The sequence below is a fragment of the Patiria miniata genome, unplaced genomic scaffold, assembly GCF_015706575.1.
Source record: "Patiria miniata isolate m_02_andy unplaced genomic scaffold, ASM1570657v1 HiC_scaffold_3, whole genome shotgun sequence".
Taxonomy (NCBI): domain Eukaryota; kingdom Metazoa; phylum Echinodermata; class Asteroidea; order Valvatida; family Asterinidae; genus Patiria; species Patiria miniata.
The window spans coordinates 7,187,501-7,206,010 of NW_024037069.1; positions in this window are offsets into that span (position 1 = coordinate 7,187,501).

Sequence of the window (18,510 nt, forward strand, 5' to 3'; positions counted from 1 at the left end):
CATCATATCTGCGTTTCATAGACTTCAGTGAAGGTCTTATAAAGTAAACAGCGTTCTTTAAAAGCTCAATACAATGCGGATGCCAACATTTTAATGCAGTTATTCAGCAAATCCAATAAAAGGTTAACCCGATATAATGTAGACATGTATAATGATTTGCCTGCCACCAAAGGACAATTGCAGCTTATTATCCAAACAACATTAACCTATATCTAAGCGCATGCAATGTTTACGATGTATACATTTGCAAACTGCACCGGGCCACCTCAAGTGCATACGGTCCAAAAGATCTTCTTATCAAACAATAAATGATACTTCGCAATTCACTTTGCATTGAATGTCATAAAGAAGGTCAGATATCTAGACTAATAGCATTATAGCAAACTATTTTATTAAGTATCCCAAGGAGAAATTGTAATTTGTCTTCGAGAAGAATTAAACAAAGTGTTAACTGGACTCAGAACAATTATGAACAATGTCACTATCAGGCATTGACGGGGAATTTTCTGATAGACGGGGCTTAACGTGGACATCAGTTACAAACTGACATTGTTTTTCCCAGCCATTGATAAACTAACCTCAGCTTCGTCTGGCAGTTTGTTGTCATGACAGTGATGCTCCTCATAATGTTATTAGGGAAGCAGAACTTCAGCAGTCTGGTTCAGCAGCTGAAGGCAAAACTCAGGTCCTGTGACTGCAGAGGCGGTTGGATTCTGTAGGTAAACGCCAACAAACAACAAACTATGTCATGACCTCCCCAAAAATATACATCTGCTTCGATTTGAACTTATGATCTACAGAAAGCTGATAGAAATTATCTAGTGTCCAAAATATAAATGTGATTTCAGATACTTCCAAGTGTACATGACAATTAGTGTCATTTTCAATACCTACTGCGCAAAATACACAATATTCATCTACATATAGGATTCTACAATCAAGAATTTAAGTAAAAACGTTTTTTTTTTCTTCAAATTTTGTCTTGCTTAGCTCGTATGTTTTTGTTCTCACGTTATCTCCAGTAATGATGATTTCATTAGGTCGTGTGCATGTGGAGCTTTCATGAGTACATCTGTTCTCAAACACACACCAATCACAGGCCCAGCGACTACCAACACAGGATACACAGCTACGAAACAACCAAAGAGAATTGCATATATTCAAAGATTAAAAAATCATCGGCAAATCTATACAACAAACAACCTAATAGAAAACACATGAATTCAAAAACAGCTGATTAATAGGGTATATAAACACAAATACTCACGAAGTGTGCGTTGAACACTCATAGAAGTAGAAGTCGGTGTCTATGAACTGAACTGAAGTTTCAGATGACTCGACACCCAAATCTACGTGTACTGCATCAAATAAGAACAAGTCTCTGCATTTATTAGTTGAAACAGACAATTACAAAAACAAGCGTGCATTTTAAACCGATTTTTGTGAGTACCAAAAGCAGACATCATTTTCATGCTAACAATAAGCACGTCAGTGTACCATATTGTACTGCCTATGAACACATTTCTCTGTTGATATCCTTATGATTGGTCCAATTATGCGATTGAATGAAAAATGACACGCTGGTTCACAAGCATCATTTCATTCTAGAATGGACAAGAAGGAAACTACAATTCAACTTTCTGAAGGTTTGCTCTGTATATTTTTGCCATTAATCAATTCATATGGATGTCTCTTATTGCACTTGCCTCCTTGTGGAATGGTAGGTATCCCATCACTAGGAGGTGACGTACACTCCAGCACTTCATCATTCTCGTAGCTGGAGATGCAAATGACCCGAAATGACATTCATAACTCTGGCCTGTCCCTAGATCGGGTACTGCTGCACAGTCAGGATGATCTTAAAGTGAAAGTAAAACATATATATGTATATATTTCATTAATATTCAAGGAACTCCAAGAGTTAGCCTCAGTGTTTAAGGGATACTATAGACAGAGTTTAAATAACATTTGGTGAGCTCAAAATGACTGAGAATGAGCGACAGGTATAGTACATGAAGGACAACATTCTGTATCATTCTAACGCATGACAAAATATTTTCTTGAAGAGTCAGAAATTCCAAACATAATAAAGATGGTGTGACATTGAATATACAGATCTCTGTACAAAACCAAAATTCGTTAAGAGTACAAAAAACAATTGCATACAATATTTACCCATAACAATTAAGAAGGCAAAGTGCATGAAACAATAATGTGTAATTATACACATATCAAATCTATTTAAAGGCTGGAGATCCCGGGAAGCAAAAATAAAATTGTTAGGCCCAATGTCGATTGAACTAAAGGCGTTGCATAGACGTATACATGTAATATTTTCACATCCCTAGGCATATCTGGAGTAGGGGGGATGGGGGGGGTACGAGACAAACCCAATAATCTCGCCCCCCTCTCTCTCCCTTTGGCCACGCCCCCCAACCGCCCCCTCCCAATGATCTCTCCCTCCCAAATCTCAGTCTCAGCCCAAGCCAAAACCGGGCTCAATATCTCTCGTCTTGAAGATCTCTCTCTAGCCGGTGAGTCTGATCGCTTATAAATCCAAATAATGACTCATCTACAAAAAAAAAAATAATAAATAAAATATTATATTAATATATAATAAATGGTGACTACGATCAAGCCAATCGTTAAGGGATTTTCTAGATGGAATAAAGCGACGCTGCGCGATTACGTCCAGCGATATGATATACCGTACAATCAAAATGTTACTCTTACGCGTAAAGTCTACATCAACGGGATAAAAAACACGAAGCTCGATTTAAAAACTTGAGGAAAAAGACGCTACATGAGCTCAAACAGATTGTAGACGATAACGATCTAGAATATAACCCGCGGGTTATAAAGGTCGATTTTTGAAAAAAGATTTACTCTCGGCGATTCAAAACTCTAGGCAACCCGAGGATTTTCAAGAGGCTGAGTTTAGAGCGACGAGGAGATTTAGAAACAACTTTAGAAACTGGGAAATGATTCCTAGACTTTTTAACGACGATTTAGTCAGATTTTTTGATACGCACAAGATCAAATTGTAAATAAAATCAAGTCAGAATTGAGAGAGCTAAGAGGTTTAAAAATGGAGCTCACAATCAAAATAAAATACGAAAAAACCAAACCGGATGGTACGATCGAAACGATCGAAGCTACACATTATACCGATAAGAGAGTCGTTTTAAATCAAAGTCAAATAAAACAGGTTTAAAGAAGACATCGACCAGATATTTAGAAAGGATGAAAGGTATACGAATCAAGGATCGGGTTGGGTTTAAAAAAAGATAATGGCGTTGTATATCAACATCAACAGGTTTACCCCGTGAGAGGTAGTTCTTACATTGACCTACCACCGCATATAAGAAAACAGGCGATGATAAACATCAAAAACAAAGACGACGAGTGTTTGAGATGGTGTTTGAGAGCTGCTCTTGGCTTGTATACGGATAAAGTAAAACATAACATAAAAAAACGATCCCAAATATAGACCTCGCGAAGAGAGACCAGTATTTACCAAAGACGACGGACTCAAATTTAAAGGCGTAGACTTTCATGACACCGATCGACCAGATACCAAAGATAGAAAGACAAAAATAAATTTAACGATAAACGTATACGGTTATGAGGAGAAATATATCGTTATACGTGTCTAAAAAACTATAAAGCAGAGTCACGACCTATCGATCTGTTTTTGTTTTCTGAGGGCGACAAGCATCACTACTGCTGGATAAATAATTTTTCGAGATTGATTACAACGTAACAAAACATAAAAAGTAAGAAAAATTTTTTGTCGAAGGTGCCTGTGTCATTATAGAACGCAATTAAAATTAGATAGACACATGACGATTGTAACGGTATAGATACACATCCGTCAAAGATTGTATTTCTACCGCTAAGCGAAAATATGTAATAACGAGTGGATAGTCGACGAAAAAGATGTGCCAATATAGAATTTAAAAACTACAGGTTTAAACAAAGCACCGTTGTAGTTTACGCCGACTTTGAATCGATATTAGAAAAAAAAACTCGGACGCTAAAAAGAACAACACGCAAAAGACAAACATTCACAAAGCAAGCGGTTACTCGTTGGTAGTAGTTAGATGCGACGGCACCAATGCGTATCAAGAGACTTATAGAGGTAAAGATGCTGTATCAAAAGTTTGTACATAAAATGTTAAAATATGAAAAAAGTAAAGACTGCTGCAAAACTGCTTACTGACTGGATGGACCTGAAATATAAATCTTAAATTATGTGGCCTGACGTGCGAACTTAGCAAGTTCTTCTTCAGAGGCTAAAACAGAAATGACAGAGATACATACATTAAACAGGGGTGCACACAAACATGCAGGGCTGAAAGAGAAAACACAAAAGGAGGATTAGGAGGAAAGGTGTGGAAAGATGCAGGGGAGGGTGGATGAGAGAACAAAGAAACAAAGGAGATGGCAAACCACAAGGGGTCTGTGTAAACAGGGGAGGGACCAGAAAGGGGAAGGATCAAAGGTCACAGGGAGTGGGAACGGACAAAAAGAGTGTGAGAGTGAAGGGATGATGCGGGGGGGGGGCAGTATAGAGGTGGAAAGGGATGAAAGATGGCGGAGATGTTGTTAACACAAACAGGAGACCAGATGGATTATCTGTAACAGAGGACAATGGAGAAAGAAAAGGATTAATCATTTCAAGTTGGATGTTGAGACCATGTGGTTGAAATAGTTCGAAGACGATTCATCCACACCTCTCTCTGCTGAGGCGAACTGACTCTTTGCGATGGCCAAGAGATTCAATGCCCTGCAAAATCATATCAGAAATGGAGTGGTTAGGCAGGTTGAAGTGATGACCAACAGGGGTGTCTAGTTCTGGTGTTGACCGTTGACGATGGGCATAGAAAACGCTTCTTGAGCGTATTCTTAGTCTCACCTAATACTGCACTCCACAGACCCTGCAAGAATGAGATATATGACATTAGAGGTGTTACAAGTGATGTTACCAATGTTCTGTGGGTAGTGACAGAAGAGTGGCCAGAAAAGGAGTCAGACTCCTGGATATGAATCTGGCAGACAACACATCTGGAACAAACTGCACTTGAAAGTACCATGTGGGTGGGAGGGGATGCATCTAAGGATGGGAATTCAGCTCGAACAATCAAGTCCGTAGATTTCGAGGACGCTGTAAGCCAATGTGGGGCCGTTGGGATGCGCGGGCAAGGCGATGAGTATGGTATAGAGGATATGATGATTGTCATTAGTGATTTTGCGGAGGGGAGGGCGATTGGGGTGAAACGTGGTAACCAAGGGAATCATGGTTTGGCCATGCATCAGGGGCTTTTCCCGTGAGAGCTTGATTTCTGGGGATAGATTAGCTCTGGCAATGGCACGATGAACTTGGCGAGAGCTGTGACCCCTGGCACCAAGTTGTTCTTCAGTATCTGTGTATGCGCGGAGAAATCGGAATCATTAGAACAAATCTTCTGAGTCTGAGTGCCTGGCTAAAAACGCTATGCCAGTTTGCAGTGCCTGGGGTGACAGCTGGAGGAGTGGAGGTACTGGTGGTGTGTCTGTGGGTTTGGAATACAGTCAGTGGTTAGTGAGTTGCCTTGCTTGCGGACGGTGACATCCAGAAAGTGGGTTTGGTGAGCGGAGAACTCCGATGTGATTTGATGGTTCTGTGGAAGAATTGATGTGGTTAGTGAGGTCAAGAGACTGTCCTCATCACTGGTCCCAGATGAAGAAAACATCATCAATATATCTCACCAGATCCAAGGGCGACATGGGGCGAGGCAAGAATGCGTTCTTCGAGGTCACCCATGAAGAGGCAAGCCATCGACGGGGCCATGCGAGTGCCCATTGCAGTGCCGGGTACCTGAGATAGTGTTCACCACGGAAGGAAAAATGTTCTTCGTTAGTATAAGTCTCATGAGGGTGCCACATCAACTGATGGAGAGTCGTGGTCCTGCCTTGGCCAGAGCCAAGGAGGCAAGCACGAAACTCCCTCCTCATGTGGATGTTGGTGTACAGAGATGAGACGTCGAAAGTCCCAATGATGCTTGCTGGGATCTGTTTATGATTCCTTCAGCTTGCGTAGGAAATCTGGGGTTGTCGTGAATGTATGACGAAATCTGTGGGAAAGGGGTTAGAAAAACTGTCAATGAACAGGGAGATGCGTCCGTGGGTGAGCCATTACCGGAGATGATGGGTCTACCGGGGTTGCAGCCTTGTGAATCTTGGGTAGCAGGTAAAATTCTGGCAGTCCTACAATCACAGGAAGAAAGAAAGTTGTGAGCTTTCTTCGACACTGTACGTGATCGCATATCGTCAAGTACCGTTGTATATCTTGACAGAAAGTGCCTGTGGGGTCAGAGTCAAGGCGGGTATAGTTAGTGCGATTATCCAACTGGCGGTGGGCCTCATCAATGTACTGCTGACGATCCATGATGACCACAGCTGAACCTTTATCTGCTGGCTGATGATGATGTCGGTGCGAGAGCGCAAGAGTTGAGAGCCAGGCGCTCCTCTCTGGGGAGATTATCATGAGTCCTGTGGGGGAAGTTGTCCCGGTTAGTGACTTGGAATGATAACTTGAACGTTGTCTCTATGGCTGGCACACGATTCTTGGGGGTACCCATGAACTCTTGACCGAAAAGGCTCTGCTCACACGGTTCACTGTACAGGAAAAACTCACGCAGGCGGATTCTACGGTAGATTGTGAGATCTTGGCTGAGCTGAACCTGGTTCACAGAACAGGGGAGCGGGACAAAAATTGAGACCGTTGGAGTAGAAGTTTGTGCTCTGCGTCAGATATAGATGAGGAAGAAAGTTTGTACAAAAATGTTAAAAATACAAAGCGACATAAATTGCATATTTAAAAAACCCTAACCCATGAAATTTAACGAGCGAGCTAAAGAACATCATGATAAAACAAACACGTGTTGGATTTGCGAGAAACCAATTTATCCCAATTACTCGAGCAACTGTCAGTGCCAGAAACCCAAAAAACCAAAAACAGAAAAACAAATAAAAGAACATCAGTACGAAAACAAAAATGGATTTACCGAGTATAAATGCCTCGAATGCAAAAAGAAAATCAACAAATTTAGAAAGGTGAGAGATCACTGCCACGTCACGGGTAGATATAGAGGTGCCGCGCACGCCTACTGCAATCTAAAATTACAAGTTAAACCAGGTTTTACCCCCATACCGGTCGTCTTTCACAATCTGCAAAATTACGACGCTCACTTGATCATGCAGAGTATTTCAGAGTACGATGACAAGGAAATACAAGTTATCGCTAGAAATTCGGAAAAGTATATTTCGTTTTCGATCGGAAATATGCGATTTATAGACTCGTTTAATTTTATGGCGTCTTCGTTGGATAGATTATCTAAAGCTTGTCCGAGAGAGTCGTTTAAACTACTCAGAGAACATTTTAATCGACAAAATATCGACTCGTTGTTACAAAAAGGAGTTTATCCGTATGAATACATGGACTCGTTTGACAGATTTCAAGAGACCAGCCTACCCCCCATCGAACAATTTTACAGCAGCCTAAAAGACGAAAATATATCGCGAGAGGACTACGACAGAGCTAAACTGACGTGGAACGAGTTTAAAGTTAAAAACATGGGGGAATATCACGATTTGTACGTCACTACCGATACGTTATTACTGGCATGCGTATTTGAAAACTTTAGGAAAACGTGTATTACAAACTACGCGTTAGATCCGGCTAATTACTATACAGCACCAGGATTGTCGTGGGATGCCTTGTAAAACACTCGGAAGTTAAACTCGAACTATTGCAAGACGTAGACAAACATTTATTTTTTGAAAAGGCAAAAAGAGGTGGTATCTCGAGCGTGGGTGGTATGAGATACCACAAAGCCAATAACAAATACCTATCCGACCATAATCCAAACGAGCCGTCGAGTTACATCACCTACCTCGATGCAAACAATATGTACGGCTGGGCCATGAGTCAATACCTGCCGTACAAAGACTTTAAATGGGCGTCTACAAAAACGTTTACCGAGTCCAAGATATTATCTCTCAGGAAAACGTCAAACACCGGTTATTGCTTTGAAGTAGACCTCGATTACCCGGACAATCTCCACGACCTGCACAACGATTATCCCCTAGCGCCAGAAAACATCGTCATACCAAAAGAATGGATGTCTGATTATCAAAACGAATTATTGGATACCGAACCTAGTAGCAACGTGCAAAAATTAACGTGTACCCTTAATCCTAAACAAAAATATGTTTTACACTACGTCACGTTGCAGTTGTATCTCAAACTCGGCTTGAAACTTAAAAAGGTGCATCGAGTGCTGCAATTTAAGCAGGCTCCTTGGATGGCATCTTACATAGACAAAAACACGCAACTCAGAACAAAGGCGACCTCTGATTTTGAGAAAGACTTTTTTAAACTGATGAATAACAGCGTGTTTGGTAAGACGATGGAAAACGTCAGAAACAGGATTGACGGTTCCCTGCTCAGAGACAATAACGATGACGATCGAGATAAATACGAAAATATTATACAGAAACCGAGCTACAAAACGACGACGTCATTTTCAGAATGCGAGTTGTCATTTGTCGAAATGTACAAGACTAAAACCGTGTTAAACAAACCGATCTATTGCGGAGTGAGTATCTTGGATCTCTCAAAGACGCTGATGTACGATTTTTATTACAACCATTTGAAAGACAAGTACAAAGAGAAAATCAGGTTGATGTACACAGATACAGACAGTTTGGTACTCGTAGTGCACACTGACGACGTATACAAAGATATGCAGCAAAACGGACAACAATACGACCTTTCGAATTATCCGACGGATCATCCTTTGTACGATCCAACCAATAAGAAAGTGATCGGTAAATTTAAAGACGAGTTTGGAGGTAAATAATCAAAGAAGTCGTTTGCATAAGACCTAAAATGTACTCCATTTTAACCGCTGACATCAACCTGAAAAAAGCCAAGGGTGTCACAAAATCGGTCACCTCTAAGAAATTAAAACACCGACACTATTACGACTGCATCTTAAACAAGAAATCTCATTACGAAACCATGACTCACATTAGATCGGAAAATCACATCCTTTACACCGTATCTCAAAATAAACTATCGTTGAGTCCGTTGGATACCAAGAGGTACATTTTACCGGACGGTATAAACACGCTCGCTTATGGTCACCTGAGTGTCCTCGGGTACGACTTGAAGCTCTTGTCTCACAAAACTCCTTTTTGGGCCGTTTTGAAGGTAATAAAGAGTAGGACCCGTCGTGACTTTTTTACCGTTAATCTTTTTAAATTGACTCGTTCTTTTTTCAATGTTGAAGATGTCTACGCTCCAAATGGGATCCGTGGCTCTTCTCGAAGTTCCACCCTCTTGCTCGCCCGGGTAATATAAATATCTAACCATGGCGTCTTGCGGTAAATTCTGCTCTGTTGTTTTAACGGGGTTAGCTTTGATCACGCTGGGTAATCGCTCGACCCATTGCGTGTTTCTACTCTCGGGATTTAACATTTCTTGAGCGTACTGATGACCAAACAGTCTCTCGGCTAGCGTTCGATTAAATCTTTCTAAGATACCCTGCGATCGGTGGTTTCCGGGTTCGCCTACGATAATCTCGACGTTTTTTGAGGCCATCCATTTTTTAAATGCGCCCTTAAATTCGGTACCGGCGTCTACTCTCAACGTTTTGGGGTAACTCAAAGGCGATCTCGCGTAAATCTTGACGATAGCATCCCGCGTGGAATCCGCCGTTTTAGAAACCAAAGGTTCTGCTTCGTGGTATCGACTCGCAACGTCGACAACCGTCAAAGCGTATTTATAAGTCTTGCGTTTTACTTTATCCCAGGGTAGGTATAGCACATCCATTTGGTGAAAGTCGTTTGGTGTTTCAAACTCTCGCGAAGTACTCGTAGGCCTGGGTACATACGCAGGACCCGGCAGATTAATTTGCCAGATCGCTTGTTTTTTAAGCCAATCTCTGATTACCTTTTTATCGATTTTTGTTTTATCGTTTAAATGGTCGACGGCGCTTTCACCTCTCCAATAACCGCTCGGGCTATAATACAGTTTAGATAATGTTTGCATATTATTTAATATAAAAGACGTTTATAATAATAATTTGGTTAGCCTTGCTATGATGGTAGGAGGTGCGATCGTCAACGCTTTAGCTTTTACGGGTTCAAACTTTTTCTTTTCAAGTCTAAAACAGAGCGACGAGGAGCGTAAGGGACACGATTTAGCGATAGAACAACTCGCGGCCGCCAGAGATAAGTGGCAACGAGAACGAACGAAATATCTAGATTTTCTTAACGAACGTATCAGAAAACAAAATGTTCTAAAGAAACATTTTCAACGTAAAACCGAGCGTTGCGTTACTACAACGCGGGAGGAACGCTTTTGGTGGGCCTATTGGCTTACAGATATCTTTAAATTTAAAACTCGTATAAATAAAATGAATGCGTACGGAAAAAAGCTCAATCCCAGCAGACTATTAAAAGTACCCAGATCTATCAAGGGTGAGAGAAAAGAGGTGGTCATTACCCACAATCCTAGTAGTGTATCGGCGGGGCAAACGCTGAGGGTCAAGTTTCCTCAATTGGGCGTAGACGACGTGATCGTACCCGGCACTTGTAAACTAGCTTTTAGTTTAGAACTCGAAGGTGGAAGCGACGGCAATAGAACCATTTTTGGCAATTTGGCCAGAAATTTAGTCAGTGAAATCAGCGTCAGACTTCAAGGTCACGAAATTATAAGTTATCGTAACGCCGACGTGTATCACAACTTTAAAGACAATTGGCTCAACAGCTCGGCAACTCGAAACATGGCGTACTCGGGCATAGAAAGAAAAACGTGTCTAAACTAAGAACGGGGGCAAATGATGCTAACGCGGGTGCCAACAACGGTAAAGATCAAGCTATCGCGGATGCCTATGGTAACAGATATTGTATTCCCCTAGACATTGACATACTGACTTCGCATCACCCTTTTTACCCCAGCGGTTTAAAACAACCTCTGACGTACGAGATAAAGTTTAACGATCACGATAAAGTAGTCAACAGTTCAGATACGGCGGCGATGTATTCTATCTCAGACTTGTCTCTTGAATACGAAGTGGTGAACAACAGAGACCTAGCTATCACCATCAGAAATAAACACAAGGGGTTAATGCAATATCTGTTTGATAAAATCCACTCGCTAGAAGTTAGATCCGTCAACAAATCGGACACGCTTTGGAACGTCAGCGTCAATCAACCCATCAGGAGTCTCAAGGGTATTTTGTTTTTGTTTAAAGATCCCACGGAGAAAAGCCCGCAGCGATTTTATAATCCAAAACTAACCAAAACATCGGTTACTGTAGAAGGTAAACCCAATAAACTCTACAGTCAAGGCATGTTTCAATATCAACACTGGAACGAAATTATCAAGTTCTTTGGAGACAGCGATACCGAAAGCGGGCGCGGAGTATCCAAAGACTTAAATTTGATGGGTCTTGACCTCGGAGACTATCTAAAAAACAAGTACGGTCTGTGGCTCGATTTTAGAAGTAACGACGACAATTCCGCTCACGGATCCGGTAGGAAACTCGGAGACGGAGGAGGCATCAACGTTCAATTTAACAGAGAAGCCGAAAGTCAAGGTGACCTCACGATGTACGTCTTTTTGGTCATGGATGCTCAATTGAACTTGGAAGACGGGAATTTTAAATCTCTGTTAAGTTAAAATGACACAACCGCATTGCGCTTTAATCGTCGGCAAAACAAATTCGGGTAAAACCAAATGGATTTTGGATCTGTTAGAGTCAGACTATAAAAATACATTTGAAGCGATAGTCATCATTTGCCCTACCATATTTAAAAACAAAACGTACATCGAAAGAAAGTGGATTCAAGCAGATCCCGAGGTATACCTCTGCGATCCGGAATTGTACAAGATGACGCTCAACGAGGCGATCGATTTTTACAGTAAAATATTCGAAGGTGTTGCCACGCTGTTTATCGTGGACGATTGCTCTTCGGATCAAGAGATTAAATATCGTAAAAAGACGTGCGCGCTAAGCAAGATGGCGTTTAGCGGAAGACACGTAAATCACAGCTGTTGGTTACTGACCCAAAAGTACAACAGCGTTTTAAAAGATTATAGAGAAAACACGGCTTGGTTGGCGTTATTTTACTGCAAGGATAAAACATCGTTTGATCAAGCGTTAGACGAAAATGACGTCGTACCGATTGAAGAACGAGATTATATAAAACGACGTTTGAGAGATGTGAAATATAGTAAATTGGTGATATACACCGAACCTCCAGTTAGTTACGAGCTACTTGAGTAGGTCAATAACCTAACTGCTTAACTAAATTAAGTTAGGTGCTTAACTAAATTAAGCAAGGTGCTCAAGTTAAATTACCTAGCTGCTTAACTAATAGGACCTAGGTGAGTAGCAACCTATTTAACAAGCTACACATGTATTACAATTTGTTAATCAACAAACGTCAACAAAATACATTTTGTTGTTAGTAAATGATAGCAATATTTGAGTATTTGCAGTTTTTGGCTATTATCGTCATATCGATTAATCTATCGTTTTACACCTACGAATACCTTTGCTTTTGTAACAAAGTTACAAAAGCTACAACAAAATTAAATTCCTTTCTAATTAAATGGAGGACCTAAAACTTACTTTAACAAACGAACAAGATCACAACGCAGAACATAAAGATCGTTTGTGCGGTGTCATAGCAGCCGGAAACTCTAGAAAGTACTTGGGAAAGGAATACACCGTTAAACATATCGAAGCTCTTGACAGTAAAGAACTCGACAAGCTGTATCATCTGTACGAAACTAAATTTGGAAATGAAATTGTTCAAACCGTTGGTAAATACACTTTAAGTCTATTTTCGAGAGTGTTAGCTGTGGTTACACCTGTACAAGTTTTAGGATATAACGTCACTATAGATTCTGAAGAAGAACTCACTAACGACTTGGTTCTGATCCTATTATAAGCGCGAGTATGGCTGGTATGTTGAGCGACGTTTGTTACAAGTACGGAACCCTTTTATCACCCTTAGTAGCTACGATTATCACAACAAAACATTTGAAATTTAATAAACCTAATATAATAAATGGAAGATCAGAAAGCAGCGATCACAGCTCAACCAGCAGAGACAGAGACGTCCCAACCGATAAAAACAACGCCATCACCGACGGTAACGAGAGTGACTAAGACTAAAAATCCTAAACGAATTCAGCAGGGTAAAGCTTTAGCCGAGCACAATAGACAGATGCAATTAAAATTAGCAAAAATGAACGTAACATCGGACGATAATACGAGCTCACCGGACTACAACTCTTGGGTCATGTGGGGGGCTATAGCGTCTATAATAGGAGTGGGGTTGCTGGTACTAAAAAGTAAGGCAACTGCGCCGGTAGTACAGCCAGTGCCGGTAGTCACGTAACCCACTACACCCAGCGTCCCCAAAACGCTAGACATGGAATAAACCAGCAATTTAAAAATTGTTATATTAAAAACGATGAGTAACTTTGACACCAACGGAATAGCTAATACGATTTATCACGGAGCCGTCATATCGGGTCTTTCGATGGGATACGCCATGGTAGGAGCTAAACTACTCAAAATGAAAGCGCCGGATTTAAACAAACTAAGCGTAGAAGATGTGGCTAAATTGACGGGTATTATAAGTGGAGCTCTGGCCACGCAAAATTGGTTGGTGACCCAGGGTATACTACCGGGTAGTATAATGAAAACGGCTTAATTTAAATAGGAGTATTAAATAAATGGCCGAGGGAGGATTTGACGATCCAGACTACGAAAGAACAGATGATAACAATGATGATGATGTAGCAGAGACCGATCTGGATTGGGACGATACTTTTGATACTCCTGATACACCCATCTCAACTACCGACATAGATGAGGTTTTATATCGAGGAAGAAGCATGGTCACAAGTGATCGCGTCGATGATTTTTACAAAAATTTTAACAGAGGTGACGGACCATTAGCTCCGCGATACGAAAATTTTGTCGGTAATAAAGACGGGTTATTTTTCCAAGCAACTGATAAAGCCTTAGTAAGGTTAACGGATAAAAGAAACCCACAAAATTCTTGAGTCTACCGAGTATAGAGAATAATGCAAAGAAGTTAGATCTTCCAGGTAGAGATTTCATTATAAAAGGATTGGGCTTTAAGGATTATAAACTTAACCCGCTCGAACAAGTACAACCCGAGAGTATCCCCATGACAGAACTACCAAGCGGCACCGATGAGGTAACCGAAATTATAGAAGATTTACAACGCGACACCGACGCTCAAACGGAAGGATTGAATTACAGAGAACTCCAGGGTTTAGACAAAACTCTTCAGACGTTAAGAGGTAACCTAGAACTTAATTTATCGCGTCTCACAGAAATAGACCGAGAGATAGCAGCCACGAGGCAAGAACGCGACGAATCTCACAGCGAAGAGGGACGACGAGAGTTAAACGATAAATTGAGCGACTTGAACGTTGAAAGATCCGCCAGATTAGAAGCCGCAAAAGCCAACGAACGAGGGCTCAAAAGTCAGATCGCTAGAATCAAAGAAACGATTAATAAAATATTAGGCGGCGACACGACTCTGGCAGAAAAGATTAGAACTCTGTTTAGAGAACAAGGTGTGACCGTAGTGAGTATTTTAGCCGCTTTGAGTTTAGCCATCAGCACCATAGTGAGTAGCATCGTCGCTAGCGTGAGAGGTGCGGGTGCCCCAACCGCGCCATCGCCAACACCAACACCAACACCAAAAGGCGGTATCAAAGAGTGGATTTCAAAACAACTCGCTAATTTTGCATCTGCTCTTAAAAACTCGGAGTGAGCGCGTTGGGTGCTCTGCCGGGTATCATAGGCAGCGTACTCAGTTGGATATTTAACGCGTTGAGTAAGTCCGTATCGTGGTTGGCCGAACACGTGTGGGCTTTGTTTTTGGGTGTGGGAGCCTTGGTGTTGCGTACCTGCAAAAACGATGGTAGTAATAGTTATCAAGTTTAAACAAAAAAAAAATAAGCCTTACCAGCACAAAGTTGGTAAGGTTTTTTTTGTGTTGTGTGTGATTAGAGTGTGACTTATCGCGTTGCCTCGTAAGCCATAATACCCATGCCAACGATAGCTAATATTCCTACCGTCAACGATAGTTTTTCGTCTTGGTGAGTTTGTAGTTTCGTGGGCTCCTGGGTTAAAACTGTAGGTGAGGGTGTTGGTGTTGGTGCTGGTGTTGTGCTGTGTTGGTGTGTGGTGCTGGTGTTGGTGATACAACATCGTTCGTCATAGGCTCTGGGGGTGTTGGTGGCGCGACGTCATCGGTGTCATCAAAAGAGTCGTCCGGTTGAGGTTGTGAGTTTAAATCTGGCACCAAACCAGTGTTCATACTCTGGGTAGCGATTTGAAGATTGTTGTTATAGCCGTCGTGCGTTCCAACCCTCAAGTTCATATCCGATGGAATTAAATACAACCCCGGTTTCACGACAAAATTTAAAGGCGTTCTGGCATACTGCAAAGAGTCTTGAAATTGATCGATACTCGTTTCCATGTCGTCTACTGCATTGATGATATCTTCAACGATGACGTTAAATTGTCTCTGAGCGTTTAATCCGGTGCCCGGTGTTAATACGCTCGTTTTTGTTTGAGCCTGCGCACCGAGTAAAGCGTACACGTAAGATCTGATCGATTCGTTGATCTTTATGATTTCCGCGGGGGTAAACGAACTTTTGTCGGGTATAAAATCTAACCAAGCCTTTTGTACCGATTCATTTTGTTCGATGTAAATAACCGTCCAAGGAACGTAACTGCTTCCACTCTTTTTAGGACTGTCTAGACCGTGATAGCCGCCGTAAATAACGTTGGGTTTGTCGGGTAATGCTCTATCGTATTCGCCAACCGCCAAAAACTTGCCCTTATTAAAGCTGTACGAGGTACCCAAACCGTTAGATTTTGTGTCTCTCGTCTGTTTAAAAGACTTGTTTTGATCTATGCCAAACAACAAACAGGTATCGGTAAATGCTCTGTGATTATAACTGTTGTCTAGAGCGTTAAATGCGTCATCTCCCGGTAAAGGAGCGGCAAAGTCGTACAGGATCTTTCTAACCGTAAAATATAAATGAAAGTTAAAGATGGCCCAAACGTAACGGTTGCTCGCGTTTAAAAGATCGAATCCAACACCGCACCCCGTAGTAGCGCAGTAGATCGCAAAATTTAACTGATTTTGATAAAACGACATGGGGTGTGATTTCCAACGATCTACATCTTCGTCCGTCTCAACGTGAGGCAATTTATAGTCCGAGGTTAAGTCGGGAAACGAGCTTAAAAACCCGTTGATATATTAACTATGACCTCCAGTTCACTGGGTTAAGTACTGTTTAAAAACTTTGCTTGGGGTGCAGCTTGATGCTTTAGCTCGTTTGCCTTGGCTACATTTTGATTTACTTGTTTCGTTACCTGATCGGCTATAGCTAGTATCTGCTTTTTTAACGACTAAAATCACTCATTATTTTAGTTTCAGTTTTAATATAAAAAGACTTTAAAATAAATGCATTCGTTTCACTTGTTTCAAAATGAGCAGACGTTTAAATTAGAAGACGTTGTAAATAATCTAAACGGCCAAAAATCTGTACGCGTAAAAAGGGTGATGTTTAACCCCGGATATTTTAATATTTCCAGCGCCACGGAGATTGATTGGTATACGCAAATAGATGGGAGACCAGCTGAAAGACCTGATGATGGTAGAAGATACGAACAGGTTGACTCAGATATAGCAGTAAGAACAGATAGAGATTTTATTTACTCGTTGCTACCTGGGATAAACTACGACTATTTATTTAACGACGAAAATACTTTCAATAGAGTTATAAACGATCTTATAGAAGCGTACGAAGAAGATAGACTAGCTGTAATAGCGGTCAGAACGGAAATGGGGCATATAAGAAGATTACAAGAAACTTTAAACAATAAAAGACAAGACAAAACACTAACTGACGTACAACGCAATACGATTATATTTATAATAACAACTTTATCTGAAAAAGTAGGCTTCATCGTAGAAGGTAGAAAGATAGCGCTAGAATATATCGAAGGTACAATAAGCGAACCTAGAGCGCGAGAGTAATTAGACAGGCGGGTGTGACAATACGGGGGAGTCTTGTCGTGTCTGGTGATAATTTAGATTTCATTTCTCCGAGTCTTTTAGCGCCGTTACCAGCCGGAGTCACCGGTTCGGTCACCATACCACCGGGTCGGTACGACGTCGATCGGTTCGATTTCATTTTAAATTATATACCCGGTGTAAGTTTTCGAATATTAGAGAATCTAAAAAGGTGACGTTGGTGGTAACCGACGTAAATCTCAAATTGCGCTTAAACAGAGAAGTATCTCGATTACTCAATTTACCCAAAGGAAGACTGATACCCAAAGTGGTGTATGCGGGGTCTTACGACGTTAATCCGTTTAAATTTTTGTTTATTCGCTGCCCGCAATTAAGTACGAGTGAAAACTTTTTTGATGGCCGACCGTCTGACATCTTAAAAATCATATCCGTGGGTACGCGCGAACCCGAGCCTGATAGAGTCGAGGATTTCAAAAAACTTAAAAACGGTATAATCGACAAACTGACATTTTCAATCATAGGTGAAAAAGGACAGATCATCAACAACAAGGGTGTGAGTATCATGATAGAGTTGGAGATCTTTTAATTTTAAAATCTTTTTATGTTAAAAACATGAGTGTAGATGGTAAGGCGTTATACCCCGATATTTCTGGAGATGTACTCCGATTAAATAGTAACGAAGAAATAAAAGTGTACAGACTTAAAAAGATTGAAGAGATTCGATCTTTAATCTTGAAAGAGAGAGACCACCGAGAGCACACTTATACAAAAATAAAGAGAGTGATCGACACTATTAATTACGTAGAGATAGGATTAGAAGGATTGGGGGCTATAGCGGGGGCTGTCGGTATTCCCGCTCTATTGGGTATTATATCAGCCCCCGTTGGATTGGTGCTAGAAGGAACGTTTATAGGCGCTTTTGGTGTAGATGTTCTGCTTAAAATCGCGTCTAAGCGATTATCCGCCAAGCTAAAAAAGCACGACCAGATTAAGATATTAGCAGACACCAAACTTAACACGATTGAAGAATACGTGTCTCAAGCCATCAACGACGGAGATATATCGCACGAAGAGTTCTTATTGATTACGAGAGAGCTCGCAAAATTTAACGAGCTTAAGCAGAAAATTAGAACAGAAACCAGCACAAAGATTCAAAAAATTAAAAACGATACAGACTTTGAAAAAGAAGTTAAAAAACGGGTAGACGAACGGCTGGCAAAAAGAAAAAATCTCTTATCGAAAAACTTACAAGTTCAAATTCTCGGTTTCTAAACATTATGAAAGCGATCCGTCGAGTTATACCTCTATTTCACCTCTTAGGGCTACGCCCTCGGCCCGCCTTTATTGTAG